Source organism: Globicephala melas, chromosome 12 (assembly GCF_963455315.2).
Source record: "Globicephala melas chromosome 12, mGloMel1.2, whole genome shotgun sequence".
NCBI lineage: Eukaryota > Metazoa > Chordata > Mammalia > Artiodactyla > Delphinidae > Globicephala > Globicephala melas.
Genome location: NC_083325.1, coordinates 13121846 through 13136843, shown reverse-complemented (window position 1 = coordinate 13136843; position 14998 = coordinate 13121846). Strand labels below are relative to the sequence as shown.

The following is a 14998-nucleotide window of genomic DNA, read 5'->3' as shown; positions in this document are numbered from 1 at the left end:
TACAGATCGTCAGGGTAAGGGGTCATGGGTGGGGATGCACATGAGTCTGTGCGCTGACAGCACGGCCAAGGAGGAGACCCAGCCTTGAGAGTGGGGTCAGGCCTGGCCAGGGTCTCGGAAGGGAAGGACTCAAGGGCCTAAACCCTTGCCTCAGATGGCCTCTACCGACAGCTCACAACCAAGGACCGCTTGTTGTAGATGGACCTCATTTTTGTGAGCTCATTCTGCAGGTTTGAATTCCTCAGTGTGATGTGTCATCAGTAGCACAGCCCTGACAGTGGGGTGGGGAGAGAGGGCCCACGGGACTTCTTCTCCCCAGAGTCTCTCCTACCAGCTTGCCCGTCCTCCCACCCTGGCCCTGATGGTCACTCTAATTCAGTGTCCCGTTTGGGTTTGTAAACAGCCCCAAACCTCTGCATGTACTTCTTAATGTACTCCTTGGTTTTGTGTCTCACATCCTCATTGCACTCCAGGTCCTTGGGGTTCTTACAGTACTTCAGCTCCTTATTCATAACGCCGTGAGTCAGCTTGCGAGCTAGGTGTTTGAAATCTTCAGTTGTGGTAATTCTTCCCACTTTGCAGTCAGGTTTCCAGTAAGGGTTCAGGCACTGGACGATGAACTGGGACATCTCTTTTCTGAATACTTGTTTGCTTTTCTCAGCCAGCTCACTGGAGGCATCTGCTTCTGCTGTCTTAGGCTTTTTTGAGGTCTTCATGGGATTTTCATCATACGTTGGGGTTCCCAGGTCCATCTCAGCTTCATGGTCAAGGCTGGCATCCTCTCCTGGGCTTTCCCAAGTAGGAGGGTCCCACTGAATCTGCCTTGTGATCACATGGGAGTAGTAAAGCTTCCCTTCTGGGTCTCGGGCTGTCTTCCAGTTGGGAGGTAAGACAATGGTTTTTGGTTTGGGAGGAGATGAGGGTGGTAAATCCAAGAGGTTATTTGTCACGACCTTTTCAGGTGGCTGTAAGGGCTGAGGCTGCCCTGGTGCAACTGTTGTAGTCACGGCTGTGGCTGGCTGTACCACCACTCCTTGTGGGTGAGCTGTGAGAATCTGTTGTCCCTGGATGTACTGAAGACTTGGCTGGGCATAACTCTGTACAGTTGGTGGAGTTGTCTGTGAATAGGGTGACGTCACACCATAGACAGTTGGAGCAGCCTGTCCTTGATGATATAAGGTTGCTTGAGACTGTGCAGGAGAGTACTGCTGCTGTACACTCACGGACTGTTGGTTTGAATCCCAAACACCATACTTCTGTCCCTGGACTGGGCCTGGGGCTGGCACTGGCAGGACGGTGACCCTGGAGTCTTGGTGTACCACACCATCACTTTGGGTCACATACTGTGAACTGGAAACTTCCACAGGGGCTGCCACATGTGGCACCACTGGCACAGGTGGAGGGGCAGCAAGGGGTTCTGTAGAATGCCCCACCAAGGGCTGAGAATGATCATAAGGAGAAGGAGAACACACAGGATCCATGCTGGGTGTGGGGAGGAGCACCTTTCCAGCATTAAGATTGCTGGGATCCACACAGGCCTGCATGGGGTAACCTGGTGGGTAGCCAGCAAAGGGGTGATGAGGGGCATGGTAGCCAAGAGAGTCACAGGGCAGTGGAGACGTCACTCCCAGGTTCTGCATCTGCTGCTGTTTTTTTTGAACCTCCCGCTGAGCTACCTCCTGCTCAAACAACTTTCGATGCTCCTCTGTAGAAAGTTGATTGTGATCTTGAATTCGTACTTTCTTTTTAGAAGTTGGTGTATCATATCTTCCACCTGGCCTTTTTGTTCCCCGCTCGTAGGCAGAAGGTGGTGGGGAGAGGGAGCCCCTTCGTTTCCTTTTCTCTTTATTTTGAGTGTGTTTGTCTGGGTCTCTCTCTCTTGACCTGTTAGGAGTCTTTGGGGCAACTGTTTGATCTCTGAAGCCAATAGCATCCCTTCTTCGTTTGGTTATTGTGCTCTCCTTTTCAGTTCGCCTTTTCTTTGGAATTTGATATACCTCCTTTAGGTCTTTCCAACTGTCCAGGAGCTTGGTGGCCAAATCACTTATATCTACTGTTTTATGTGGCTGTTCCTGGCTCCTCTCACTCTCCACATCAGATACACCCTCCTCTTCATCTTGGGATGGTGTTTCCTCAGCAATAGGTTCGTCTAGTTTTGTGCCATTGGTCTCTTTAGGCTCTATTTCAGTGTCAGCCTCTGGTTCAGATGTGGGTAGCTTAATGGCCTCCACAGCAATGTCACTATCAACTTTAGATTCAGGCAGCTGTTGTGTGAGTAGTTGTTGTTCCTTTTCTTCTATAGGGACGTTTTCTAGCTGGTCAAGGTCCTCTTTGCCATCCTTGCCTTCTAGCTCGCTGGTAGCATCAGAGATCGCACTGTCCATGCCATTTTCACTTGTAATTTTAAGTCTGCGAAACATTAGCTTCTTGGGGGTGTCTGTGTCAGCTTCTATGCTCAGCTTGGTGGAAGGATCAGGTGTGTTGAGCGGTGTGTGAGCACGTGATGTATTCTCGCTAGAATACCCATCTCCTTCACTCAGCTGAGGGACAGCAGTCTTGGTTTGAGACCAACGTTGAATAATAGGAAGCACTTTGCTTTCCTCCAACATACTTTTAGCAGGAATGGGTAAATGTTCCAAAGTCTTTATAATCTCTTCCTGAAGCTTCTGGTTACTTTCCCGGCCATCACGTAGCTCTGCCATCCAGGTCCACAACAAAGGCAGCCCATGATGTTCCAGAAAGGACTTCAGGCAAGACTGTGAATGTGTGTTCTGTATGAGCTTGAGACAGGTAAGTTTCTGTTCCAAAGTCTCAATTCTAACCATTAGCCAGGATAAGCTGAGCACCTGGTTTTTATCAGAGAGACCCTCACCATTCTCCATCAGAGCTTCTAGCTCTCCATCCACCGAATCCTTCTTCCAAGATCGTTCTTTCTTCATTTTCCCTCCTGCTGCTCTGAGGCTGACTCTGTTCTCTCCTCCCAGGTAACCCCGGCAATTAGCCGACCCACAGAAACATCTCTGTGCTTCCTTGCCATATCTCTGGAACCGATAGTCAAATGTTAACTCTGAGCCTGAAGGAACCAGTTTGGTGGTAAAAATCCCAACTCTCAGTTGTCCGTTCACAGTCCATTTTTGAGTCTCACAGTTTGGTTCACAGCTGTGATTCATGAACCGGGAGCAATTTCCTTTCTGAGTGGCATCTATTATCTCATTATTCTTCAGGGCCATGAAATAGTAGTGGATGTTTCTGTTTCGTGCATACTCCTTTACCCGGGCCTTAAACTCTTTATGATCAAGTACCTCTCCACAATATTCCAGGACGAAGGTGTTTGAAGGAAGGTCTTTAACAGCTCTCAAGCCCCAGCCTTTCTTTTCTGTGAGTATGACTTCCACATCTGCATGCTGTTTTCTTTGAAACCGTCTATTGGAACAATAATCCCCATTTGGACAACGAGACGAACATTCAATCATGAGGAGACGATTAAGACAATCTTCCCCACATGCTATTTCACCTTGAGCTCTTTCATCTTTAGAAAGAGGTGTACACTCACACTGCATTCGCTTAAAATCCCGATGGGATTTATTCTTCTTTCTTTCTGTTAAATAAACATTTTCTTCAATCAGATCAAAGTAACAAGGCATCTTCCCTTGTTTGGCACATTCCTTCCACCGCTCTGGGTCCCTGAAGTCCTCCATGACACACGAAGGCCCAACCAATGCTGAGCCTAGAGGCACTGCTGTCTCTCCCTGCTCTACCTCCACTCTAACTTTCTTTCTGTCCTGAAGCTCACCATCACTCTCAGAATCACTCTCCAATTCCTGTCTCCTTTTTTTAAGAGGCCCTCTATCTTTCCTATCATTTTGTTCTAAGTTTTTTGAAAGATCTTTCTCCTCACTCACAGCTAAAGAGTCCTTAATGGAATTGCTGCTTATTTCAGGTGCTTGCACGGACCCCTTGTCCTTCTGAAGGGACAGAAAAAATTTATTGGACTGGTCTGAAAAGCGAGATCCTCCACGTTGATCCCAATTCTCCTCCTCTTCACGGTCATCTGTTAAGGAATCTGGTACCTGCCCTTGAATTAGATCATACACAACCCCAGTTCCAGGCGGTCTACCTGCTGATCTTGGATCCCAGTAGCCGTTGGCTTGACAGTAATTACATGTCCCACTATACTGTTCTGCACTTTGCTGATACTTATGTCCACCACAGGCTCCATAGCTGCTGTCAGGTTGCTGATATGTGGTAGTAGGCTTTTCTTGTTGAGAGAAGTCCCACCCTAGGTTTCTGAGCTCTTCCGATGATGAACGGAAGCCATCCACTCGGGAGATCTCACAAGAAGAAAAATTTGACTGTGTTTTTCCCAGTCTACTATCTGGCCTGTTAGGGAAAGTGGTCTGTTGCCGAGACTTACTTGAGACATCTTCAGAATCATCAGGAGAATAAACTGGCAGCTCTTCTTGCTGCCTAGAAGTTATTTTGGCTTTCACTGCTTCCTCAGAATTTGGATGACCTAGAGGGTCAGATTTTATGTCTGTATGACTTGTACTATCAACCCCATCACTCTGAGGATAAGCAATTTCAGACATGTGATTATCTATCTGTTTTTGGATGGGCTGTGTAAAAGAGATTTCTGAATTCTTCTCTGTTGCTTTGTGAAAGAAGAACTTCTCAGTTTGAGGACAGGCTTTACTTGCTATGCTCTCAAATTTTTCCTCATATGAATGCCTCCTTGGCTCCAATCGCTCATCTTCCCTGTGGTCAGAATAGTGTCTGTAACTTTGACTGCTCTGAGAAGAACAAGGACTTGTTTCTTCCATGGGCAAAGTAGAATTCTTTGGCACAACCACCATAGACTGAAGATGGTTTCTTGGAATACTGCTATCATCAGAATCTGTATCTTCCGAATCACTTGAACTTTCGGAAGAACCAGAATAATCTTCATGGACAGTGGATACAATCTCTGAGGCATGACCACTACTGTCACATTTTAAGGTATTTGTTACACCATCACTGTCCTCCATGATTAAATTCAAAGCACAAGAAGAAAATACAACTTCTGAGTCATCAGAAGTATGTGCCTGTCCTCTTCCACCGTCTTCATCTAAAGAGATTTCTGGTCTTCCTCTTCTATCAGGCAGTATGGAGTTCCCTTCTTCTTGAGCCTTTTGCACACATTTCCCAGATAGTCCATTATTATGCCTGTTTTCCCAGGAAGCAAATCCTCTTCCTGAATCAGGAAGGCCACTAGCTACTTCTATTATTTCTTTCTCTGCATGCTTTAAAAACTCTGAGCTTTTACTCTTCAGCACAGCATCCAAAACTGGAGATGTATTCTCTCCACATTGCAAGAGAGTTAAACCGTCTACGTTTGTCCCTGGTGGAAGACTCTGAAGAGATGAAGCAATACATGAGCTCCCTGTAGGTGGATATAAATCATCAAAATGATTAATAGAAGCTGAACTAGTACTACCAACACTCTGCTTATATTCTCCACATGCAAATTCTGAGTGCTGATCTGTCAGACTTCCATTATCACATATAACTGTTTTTGATTTCAAATGCACGTCCATGAAGCTATTTGAAGAAATATTCGTTACTAAAGGCTCAGTATTTTCAGATCCAGAATGACACAAAGAAGGGGGGTTGTCGTTTGAAGTACAGTATATATCTGAATCTTTGGTTTTACAGCAAGAAACTCTCACATCAACTGGTTCTTTAACTATTGTTTTGGAATAATCTATAGTCATAACTGGCAAAGATATGAGTTGATCCTGGTGTGGCAACACTGGAGGTTCTCTTTCTCTAAATGGGCTTTCTGACTTACTGTGCTGCATGCGAGTATCATCCAAGTCTTTTTCTTTACATCTATTAATGTTTTGAAATCCATTTGATGAAAGCATGCACGTTTTGACCAAAGGGGATACCTCTGATCCAGTCACACTATCATAAGAAGACATCAAAACAGTGTCACGTTTAGAAGTGAAAAATGTTGCCAAATCAGATTCTGTCCCAGGAGATCCGTTTATATTAAATTCGGTGGGACAATAACTTCTTAATTGATCATTCTTCACTTTACATAAAGAGTCTAATTCCTTAATACTATCATGGCTATCATGTCCTATAAATTCAGACTTAGAAACAGGTGATTCATCTAGCTTTTTAAAAGTAGGTGAATCATTTAATCGATTTGATGGAGATGGAGACCCAATCTTCTCTCTTTCAGGAACTTTACTAATCACTCTTAATTCACTACCTTTTGAACGAGGAGTCTGTAAACTAAAAGAATGAGACTGTTTGATTTCCTCATTCAATTCTGTACAACAGAAAGAATTTTTAAATTTATCAGACTTGGGTGCAGGTTTTGAAGGGGGCAGATTTATAACGGGAAGCACTCTTACCGTGCTTGGAATATGATGACCCGCGTCGGAATCCCTGTTCATTAGTGGGAGAATAACATCTTTTCGTTGCTTCATTTTCCGAAGTCCTTTTGGATTCTCCTTCTAACTTTGAAGAATCCTTTCCTCTTTCTTCCATCTCTAAGTAAGAGGACTCAGTTTTACAGTCTCCATCAGATTTAGAATGGGAGGATGGCGTCCTTAGGTCCCTGTAAGAGCAAGGAGGAGACGAGGTGCGCCTTGAGTGTGTCTTCTTGTACTAACCATCCAAGTCAGAACTTTGTCTTGACCTGTTATCTGTGTATGGCCGAGACTAGCGTGGCCTCTCGATAAGGGGAACTCCTATGGTAACGACCATCATAATGAGAGTCGTCATAATGGGATCGTTCTGACCGAGAATAGGATGAAATAGTTCTAGAACCTCTGTCAGATTTAAACGAGACCTGCTCTGCCTTCGCTCTCTCTCTGATCTACGGCGAGAAGATATATAACGAGTATCTCTTTCAAGTTTTGAGTAGCTAAAATACTTATCATCTCTCTCTGTTTTAGATCGTGAAGATTTGAGGAGGTCTGCTTAATGTGTAATGCAGATGCACACTGGGCATTAGGGAGGGAGAAGGCCCGAACAGAATTCTGTATTTAATTTTTTTTGTCCTGCCTTTACATTTTATTCCATCAGAGGTATGAATGCCAGAGGGGGATCCTCTTCCAAGCTTGCCTTTCCTTGGGTACTGTCCCTCTGCCCTAGGGTACTGTTAAGAGTTCTCAACACGCAGTCATCCCTCAGCATGAGCAAGGAATTGGTTCTAAGGCTCCCCCTGCCCCCCCAGTCCCCTGCGATTGCTGAAGTCTCTTATATAAAATGGAGTAGTACAGTCTGCCCTCAGTACCCCGGGGCTCCACATTGGAGGATTCTGCATCTGAGGATTCAATCTACTGCAATTCAATTTATGGTTGGTTGAATCCGGGGTGCAGAACCCGTGGATACAGAGGGGTAATTGTATTTCACTCTATTATAGCTTAACAATTCTGGTTAAATTTACCGTGTTCCGTCTCCTGGTTGGACCTAGATTGGTAGAGGTGTGATGACTTGCTTGAGTTTGGGACAAAGAAGTGAGCATGAGTAGCACTTTCTCCCCTCTCTTTGGGAATAAGCTGCTCACAGAAAGCATGCATTGGGCCCCATTTCTCCATAAGTCTTACAAGGGCAGGAGGCAAAACAGTCTGGGTCCAGTGCTGTCTGCAGCTGGATGCGTATGTCTGTATCATTATGGGGCTCAGTGTAAGGAAGCCCTCTTTTACACAGATATAAGGCTGAAATTAGAGAATGAGAGTTATTAGTAATAAAGATAATACATCATGTTCCACATACCTCTTGTCTACTTATGAATTACTTTAGAACCTGGGTGGGGAAGAGGTTAACATGCTTCACTTAAGGGAATAAGCTTATTACTATTTCTTTTGACAAGTTGAATGTGAATTGGTTTTATCACTTTCTAGGCTTGTTCTATTCATAATTAACATATATTGAAACACATTAATATAAACAAACAATCCTGCAACATTTGCTATCAGAAAATAGATAAGGGACAACCTTCAAATCCAACTTTTGTGTAGTTGGGCCTTCAACTATAAGCAGGTCTTAGTTATTTTTCTAAGTCTCTTATGCTTTTCATGGTGAGTTGAATATCTTTATTATAAAAAAAAGTTTCCCTGTAAAACTAAACGTTTTAAAGAACCTATACAACATATATAAGGGTCCCAAAATGCTCACTTTTCATAAAAATGACATCTATTTCCATAGACGAGTTCACCAACATCCTGACAGCTGATGGAAAAGTGACACATAGGCTTTAGGGTCTAGATCACAGATTCTGTCACCTAGGAAGCTTTCAAGTACAGCAAGTAATAGAAAAACCCAACTGAGAATGGCTTACATAGAGTGAACCAATTAACTTCCTTTGAAACTACAGAGATACATGTTGCTAGGAGTGAGACTAGAAGCTCACATAATGTGACTTAGAACCTAGTTTCTTTCAGTTTTTAACTGTCACTTCCCTGGTGTTGACTGTTTTTGGACAAACTCACTCCCTCCCCTCCACCCCCCAGTTCATAATCCTAAACTGACTTTGAGGAACTCTAAGAATTACATGAATCCTTTTTGTGAAACAAAGAGAATCTATATCATATATTCAGCGAAAGTGTCTAAGAGTCACTGATTGGTCCAACTTAGGTAATCGTGCCAATTCCAAAACATTCAGAGATGGCACATTCAGATTGGCTCTATGAGTCAGGGCCTTTCTCTGGGGTAGGTGAGGCCCATTTTCTATCTAAATCACAACGGTGAGAATGGAGGGACGGGGTAGGTGTTGAAAAGAAATTCAGGCTATTACTCCAAGAAGGAAGAAAAATAGATACTGGGCAGCCATATAACAGGTATTCATTATAGCTACTTCCAGAGTCTATTTCCTATTTACTCAAAGAAATTTAAGATTCTAGGTAACCCCGAAGTTCACATATTTTCTGCATGTTACCTAACACATTTTTAGAAAATAAAAAGGTAAAATAACGTGAAACGATTTAATTTCTATAAGTGATCTTATAATCAAAGAGACCTTGCTACAAAAGTGAAACTTTATCTAGAGGATTTTATATTCAGTAAAGTGTTCACATTCAAGAGCAAATTCTCATTCTGATGATTCATGAAGTCACTTGTGATATTCCTTCTTTAGTGTGGTGTTTATATAAAAACATGAGTCTCTAAAATTGCCATGGCAAAAACACATATTGAAGCTTGATAGCCTTCTTTTCACAAAGCATGGTTTCCATCATTGTCTTGGATCACACTGTACCTTATGTTCATTCTCTGGTACAGAGCTCCAGCAGCTTTTTTTTTTTTTTTCTCTTGCCCTGCATCTTAATCTTCAAGCATTCTCCTACAGTCATGTTCTGGTTTTCCCTTTGTCAGCCTCCACCACTTCCACTCCCTCCTAGACTCCTAGTACTTTTTTCAAGCTAAAGTTCTTTACCTTTATCTGCTAAAATCCAAGAAAGAGCCTGTAGTGAAATGAAGACTTGCAGTTTTCCCCACCTGCTTGCAATCTGTCTTCAGCCGCTACAATTTGAATCTGCCTCAAGTTATCAGTGGCATTAATCTTCATCCTACCAGAATATTTGCATGGTTGATAACCCCTTTTTCTTTGATCCTCTTATCTGATTGGTCTTTCTCTGTCACTCCTAAGACATAGCCATGTCTTTCTGTTCTATTAATTTCTCTCACTGCTCTTTTATGCATCAAATAGACAGGTGAAGTAAAGCTCTGAAAGTACTCACTTTTCTGGTCTCAATCTTTCAACTTCCTCTTCCATTTCTTGTTCCATTACCACATTGACTATTCACTGCTCAAGACATGTCATCTGTGCTTTTTTCCAAGGTTCCCTTGGAAATATCTTCCTTCAAGGCTAAGCTTAAATAATTTCCCTCCATGAACTCTGCTCTAGTTTCCTCCAAGCTTGAACTACCTCCAACTCCGTTAACCAGGTCCATGCTCTATCACCAGCTCTTGACGGAATATTTGCGAAAGCTCTCTAGCTAGTATCCCTGCTTCTTGCCTGTCTTCTACTTCTTTCTCCGTACTACCGCTAGAACTGTCTCTCATACAATCTGAACCCCTCATCATGGCCTATAAGATCTGGCTCCTGCTAATGTCTATTGGCCCAGGAACTGTGCTAAGAACTTTACTTGAATTAATCCATTTAATCTTATGAGCCACATACACTTTTAAATTTTTACATCTTTATTGGCGTATAATTGCTTTACAATGTTGCTTTAGTTTCTGCTGTATAACAAAGTGAATCAGCTATATGTATATATATATCCCCATATCCCTTCCCTCTTGAGCCTCCCTCCCCTCCCTATCCCACCCCTCTAGGTGGTCACAAAGCACCGAGCTGATCTCCCTGTGCTATGCGGCTGCTTCCCACTAGCTATATATTTTACATTTGGTCGTGTATTTATGTCCATGCCACTCTCTCACTTCGTCCCAGCTTCCCCTTCCCCCACCCCGTGTCCTCATGTCCATTCTCTACGTCTACGTATTTACTCCTGTCCTGCCCCTAGGTTCATCAGAACCTTTTTTTTTTTTTTTAAGATTCCATATATATGTGTTAGCATATGGTATTTGTTTTTCTCTTTCTCACTTCGCTCTGTATGACAGATTCTAGGTCCATCCACCTCACTGCAAATAACTCAATTTTGTTTCTTTTTATGGCTGTAATATTCCATTGTATATATGTGCTACATTTTCTTTATCCATTCATCTGTCGATGGACACTTAGGTTGCTTCCATGTCCTGGCTATTGTAAATAGTGCGGCAGTGAACATTGTGATACATGTCTCTTTTTGAATTATGGTTTCCTTAGGGTATATGCCCAGTAGTGGGATTGCTGGGTCGTATGATAGTTCTATTTTTAGTTTTTTAAGAAACCTCCATACTCTTCTCCATAGTGGTTGTATCAATTTACATTCCCACCAACAGTGCAAGAGTGTTCCCTTTTCTCCACACCCTCTCCGGCATTTATTGTTTGTAGATTTTTTGATGATGGCAGTGGTGACTGGTGTGAGGTGATACCTCATTGTCGTTTTGATTTGCATTTCCCTAATGATTAGTGATGTTGAGCATCCTTTCATGTGTTTGTTGGCAATCTGTATAACTTCTTCAGAGAAATGTGTATTTAGGTCTTGCACCCATTTTTGGGTTGGGTTGTTTGTTTTTTTGATATTGAGCTGCATGAGCTCCTTGTATATTTTGGAGATTAATCCTTTGTCAGCTGCTTCCTTTGCAAATGTTTTCTCCCATTCCGAGAGTTGTCTTTCTGTCTTGTTTATGGTTTCCTTTGCTGTGCAATAGCTTTAAAGTTTCATTCGGTCCCATTTGTATATTTTTGTTTTTATTTCCATTACTCTAGGAGGTGGGTCAAAAAGGATCTTGCTGTGATTTATGTCATAGAGTGTTCTGCCTATGTTTTCCTCTAAGCATTTGATAGATTCTGGCCTTACATTTAGGTTTTTAATTCATTTTCAGCTTATTTTTGTGTATGGTGTTAAGGAGTGTTCTAATCTCATACTTTTATATGTACCTGTCCAGTTTTCCCAGCATCACTTATTGAAGAGGCTGTCCTTTCTCCACTGTACGTTCCTGCCTCCTTTATAAAAGATAAGGTGACCATATGTGCGTGGGTTTATCTCTGGGCTTTCTATCCTGTTCCATTGATCTTTCTGTTTTTGTGCCAGTACCATACTGTCTTGATTACTGTAGCTTTGTAGTATAGTCTGAAGTCAGGGAGCCTGATTCCTCCAGCTCCGTTTTTCGTTCCCAAAATTGCTTTGGCTATTCGGGGTCTTTTGTGTTTCCATACAAATTGTGAAATTTTTTGTTCTAGTTCTGTGAAAAATGCCAGTGGTAGTTTTTTCTTTTTTTTTCGGTACGCAGGCCTCTCACTGTTGTGGCCTCTCCCGTTGCGGAGCACAGGCTCCGGACGCGCAGGCTCAGCAGCCATGGCTCATGGGCCCAGCCACTCCGTGGCATGTGGGATCCTCCCGGACCGGGGCACGAACCCGCGTCCCCTGCATCTGCAGGCGGACCCTCAACCACTGCGCCACCAGGGAAGCCCCGCCAGTGGTAGTTTGATAGGGATTACATTGAATCTGTAGATTGCTTTGGGTAGTAGAGTCATTTTCACAATGTTGATTCTTCCAATCCAAGAACATGGTATACCTCTCTATCTATTTATATCATCTTTAATTTCTTTCATCAGTGTCTTATAATTTTCTGCGTACAGGTATTTTGTCTCCTCAGGTAGGTTTATCCCTAGGTATTTTATTCTTTTTGTTTCAATGGTAAATGGGAGTGTTTTCTTGATTTCACTTCCAGATTTTTCATCATTAGTGTATAGGAATGCCAGAGATTTCTGTGCATTAATTTTGTGTCCTGCTACTTTACCAAATTCATTGATTAGCTCTAGTAGTTTTATGGTAGCATCTTTAAGGATTCTCTACATATAGTATCATGTCATCTGCAGACAGTGACAGCTTTACTACTTCTTTTCCGATTTGGACTCCTTTTATTTCCTTTTCTTCTCTGATTGCTGTGGCTAAAACTTCCAAAACTATGTTGAATAAGAGTGGTGAGAGTGAGCAACCTTGTCTTGTTCCTGATCTTAGTGGAAATGCTTTCAGTTTTTCACCATTGAGGACGATGTTGGCTGTAGGTTTGTCATATATGGCCTTTATTATGTTGAGGAAAGTTCCCTCTATGTCTACTTTCTGCAGGGTTTTTATCATAAATGGGTGTTGAATTTTGTCAAAAGCTTTCTCTGCATCTATTGAGATGATCATATGGTTTTTCTCCTTCAATTTGTTAATATGGTGTATCACATGGATTGATTTGCATATATTGAAGAATCCTTACATTCCTGGAATAAACCCCACTTGATCATGGTGTATGATCCTTTTAATGTGCTGTTGGATTCTGTTTGCTAGTATTTTGTTGAGGATTTTTGCATCTATGTTCATCAGTGATATTGGCCTGTAGTTTTCTTTCTTTGTGACATCCTTGTCTGGTTTTGGTATCAAGGTGATGGTGGCCTCGTAGAATGAGTTTGGGAGTGTTCTTCCTTCTGCTATGTTTTGGCAGAGTTTGAGGATAGGTGTTCTCTCTTCTCTAAATGTTTGATAGAATTCGCCTGTGAAGCCATCTGGTCCTGGGCTTTTGTTTGTTGGAAGATTTTGAATCACGGTTTCAATTTTAGTTCTTGTGATTGGTCTGTTCATATTTTCTATTTCTTCCTGATTCAGTCTTGGCAGGTTGTGCATTTCTAAGAATTTGTCCATTTCTTCCAGGTTGTCCATTTTACTGGCAGAGAGTTGCTTGTAGTAATCTCTCATGATCTTTTGTATTTCTGCAGTGTCAGTTGTTACTTCTCCTTTTTCATTTCTAAATCTATTGATTTGAGTCTTCTCTCTTTATTTTTGGTGAGTCTGGCTAATGTTTTTCAATTTTATCTTCTCAAAGAACCAGCTTTAATTTTATTGATCTTTGCTATCGTTTCCTTCATTTCTTTTTCATTTATTTCTGATCTGATCTTTGTGATTTCTTTCCTTCTGCTAACTTTGGGGGTTTTGTTGTTCTTCTTTCTCCAATTGCTCTAGGTGCAAGGTTAGGTTGTTTATTCAAGATGTTTCCTGTTTCTTAAGGTAGGATTGTATTGCTATAAACTTCCCTCTTAGAAGTGCTTTTGCTGCATCCCATAGGTTTCGGGTCGTCGTGTCTCCACTGGCATTTGTTTCTAGGTATTTTTTGATTTCCTCTCTTTGATTTTTTCAGTGATCACTTCGTTATTAAGTAGTGTATTGTTTAGCCTCCATGTGTTTTTATTTTTACAGATCTTTTCCTGTAATTGATATCTAGTTTCATAGCGTTGTGATCGGAAAAGATACTTGATACAATTTCAATTTTCTTAAATTTACCAAGTCTTGATTTGTGACCCAAGATATGATCTATCCTGGAGAATGTTCCATGAGCTCTTGAGAAGAATGTGCTTTGTGGACTTGATTAACTATTTCCTTTGCGATATTAGGGAAGTTTTCAACTATCATCTCTTCAAATATTTTCTCAGTCCCTTTCTTTTTCTCTTCTTCTTCTGGGACCCCTATAATTCAAATGTTGGTGCGTTTAATGTTGTCCCAGAGGTCTCTGAGAGTGTCCTCAGTTCTTTACATTCTTCTTTCTTTATTCTGCTCTGCAGTAGTTATTTCCAGTATTTTACCTTCCAGGTCGCTTATCTGTTCTTCTGCCTCCATTATTCTGCTATTGATCCCTTCTAGAGTATTTTTAATTTCATTTATTGTGTTGTTCATCATTGCTTGTTTCCTCTTTAGTTCTTCTAGGTACTTGTTAAATGTTTCTTGCATTTTGTCTATTCTACTTCCAAGATTTTGGATCATCTTTACTATCATTATTCTGAATTCTTTTTCAAGTAGACTGACTATTTCCTCTTCATTTGTTAGGTTTGGTGGGTTTTTATCTTGCTCCTTCATCTGCTGTGTGTTTTTCTGTCTTCTCATTTTGCTTATCTTACTGTGTTTGGGGTCTCCTTTTTGCAGGCTGCCGGTTTGTAGTTCCCATTGTTTTTGGTGTGTGTCCCCAGTGGCTAAAGTTGGTTCAGTGGGTTGTGTGGGCTTCCTGGTTGAGGGGACTAGCGCCTGTGTTCTGGTGGATGAGGCTGCATCTTGTCTTTTTGGTGGGCAGGTCCACCTCTGGTGATGTGTTTTGGGGCGTCTGTAGCCTTATTATTGTAAGGTCGGATCTTAACAAACGGCACCGCGAAACAGAGGAAAGCTTCAAGTGAGCTTTATTAGGGAGCGTCCCAGGCGAGGTTCACTGGTCTGAGAGAAAGGGGCCAGAGAAGTCGTACCCGGGTGCGGGTTGGGCAAGATTTTACAGGAGAAGAAGGGAAAGGGGTGTGGTGAATCCGGGAGGGCACAGGGTATTCCTTATTTCGTGGTCTTTTTGGGTATCCTGGGGGACCGTTAGTCCCACC

General features: G+C 42.2%; 1 pseudogene; it reads right to left on the bottom strand.

Moving 5' to 3' along the window:
- Positions 1 to 365: 365 nt before the first annotated feature.
- LOC115842468 (histone-lysine N-methyltransferase SETD2 pseudogene) lies at positions 366 to 6552 on the bottom strand (annotated as a pseudogene).
- Between the last annotated feature and the right edge of the window lie 8446 nt (positions 6553 to 14998).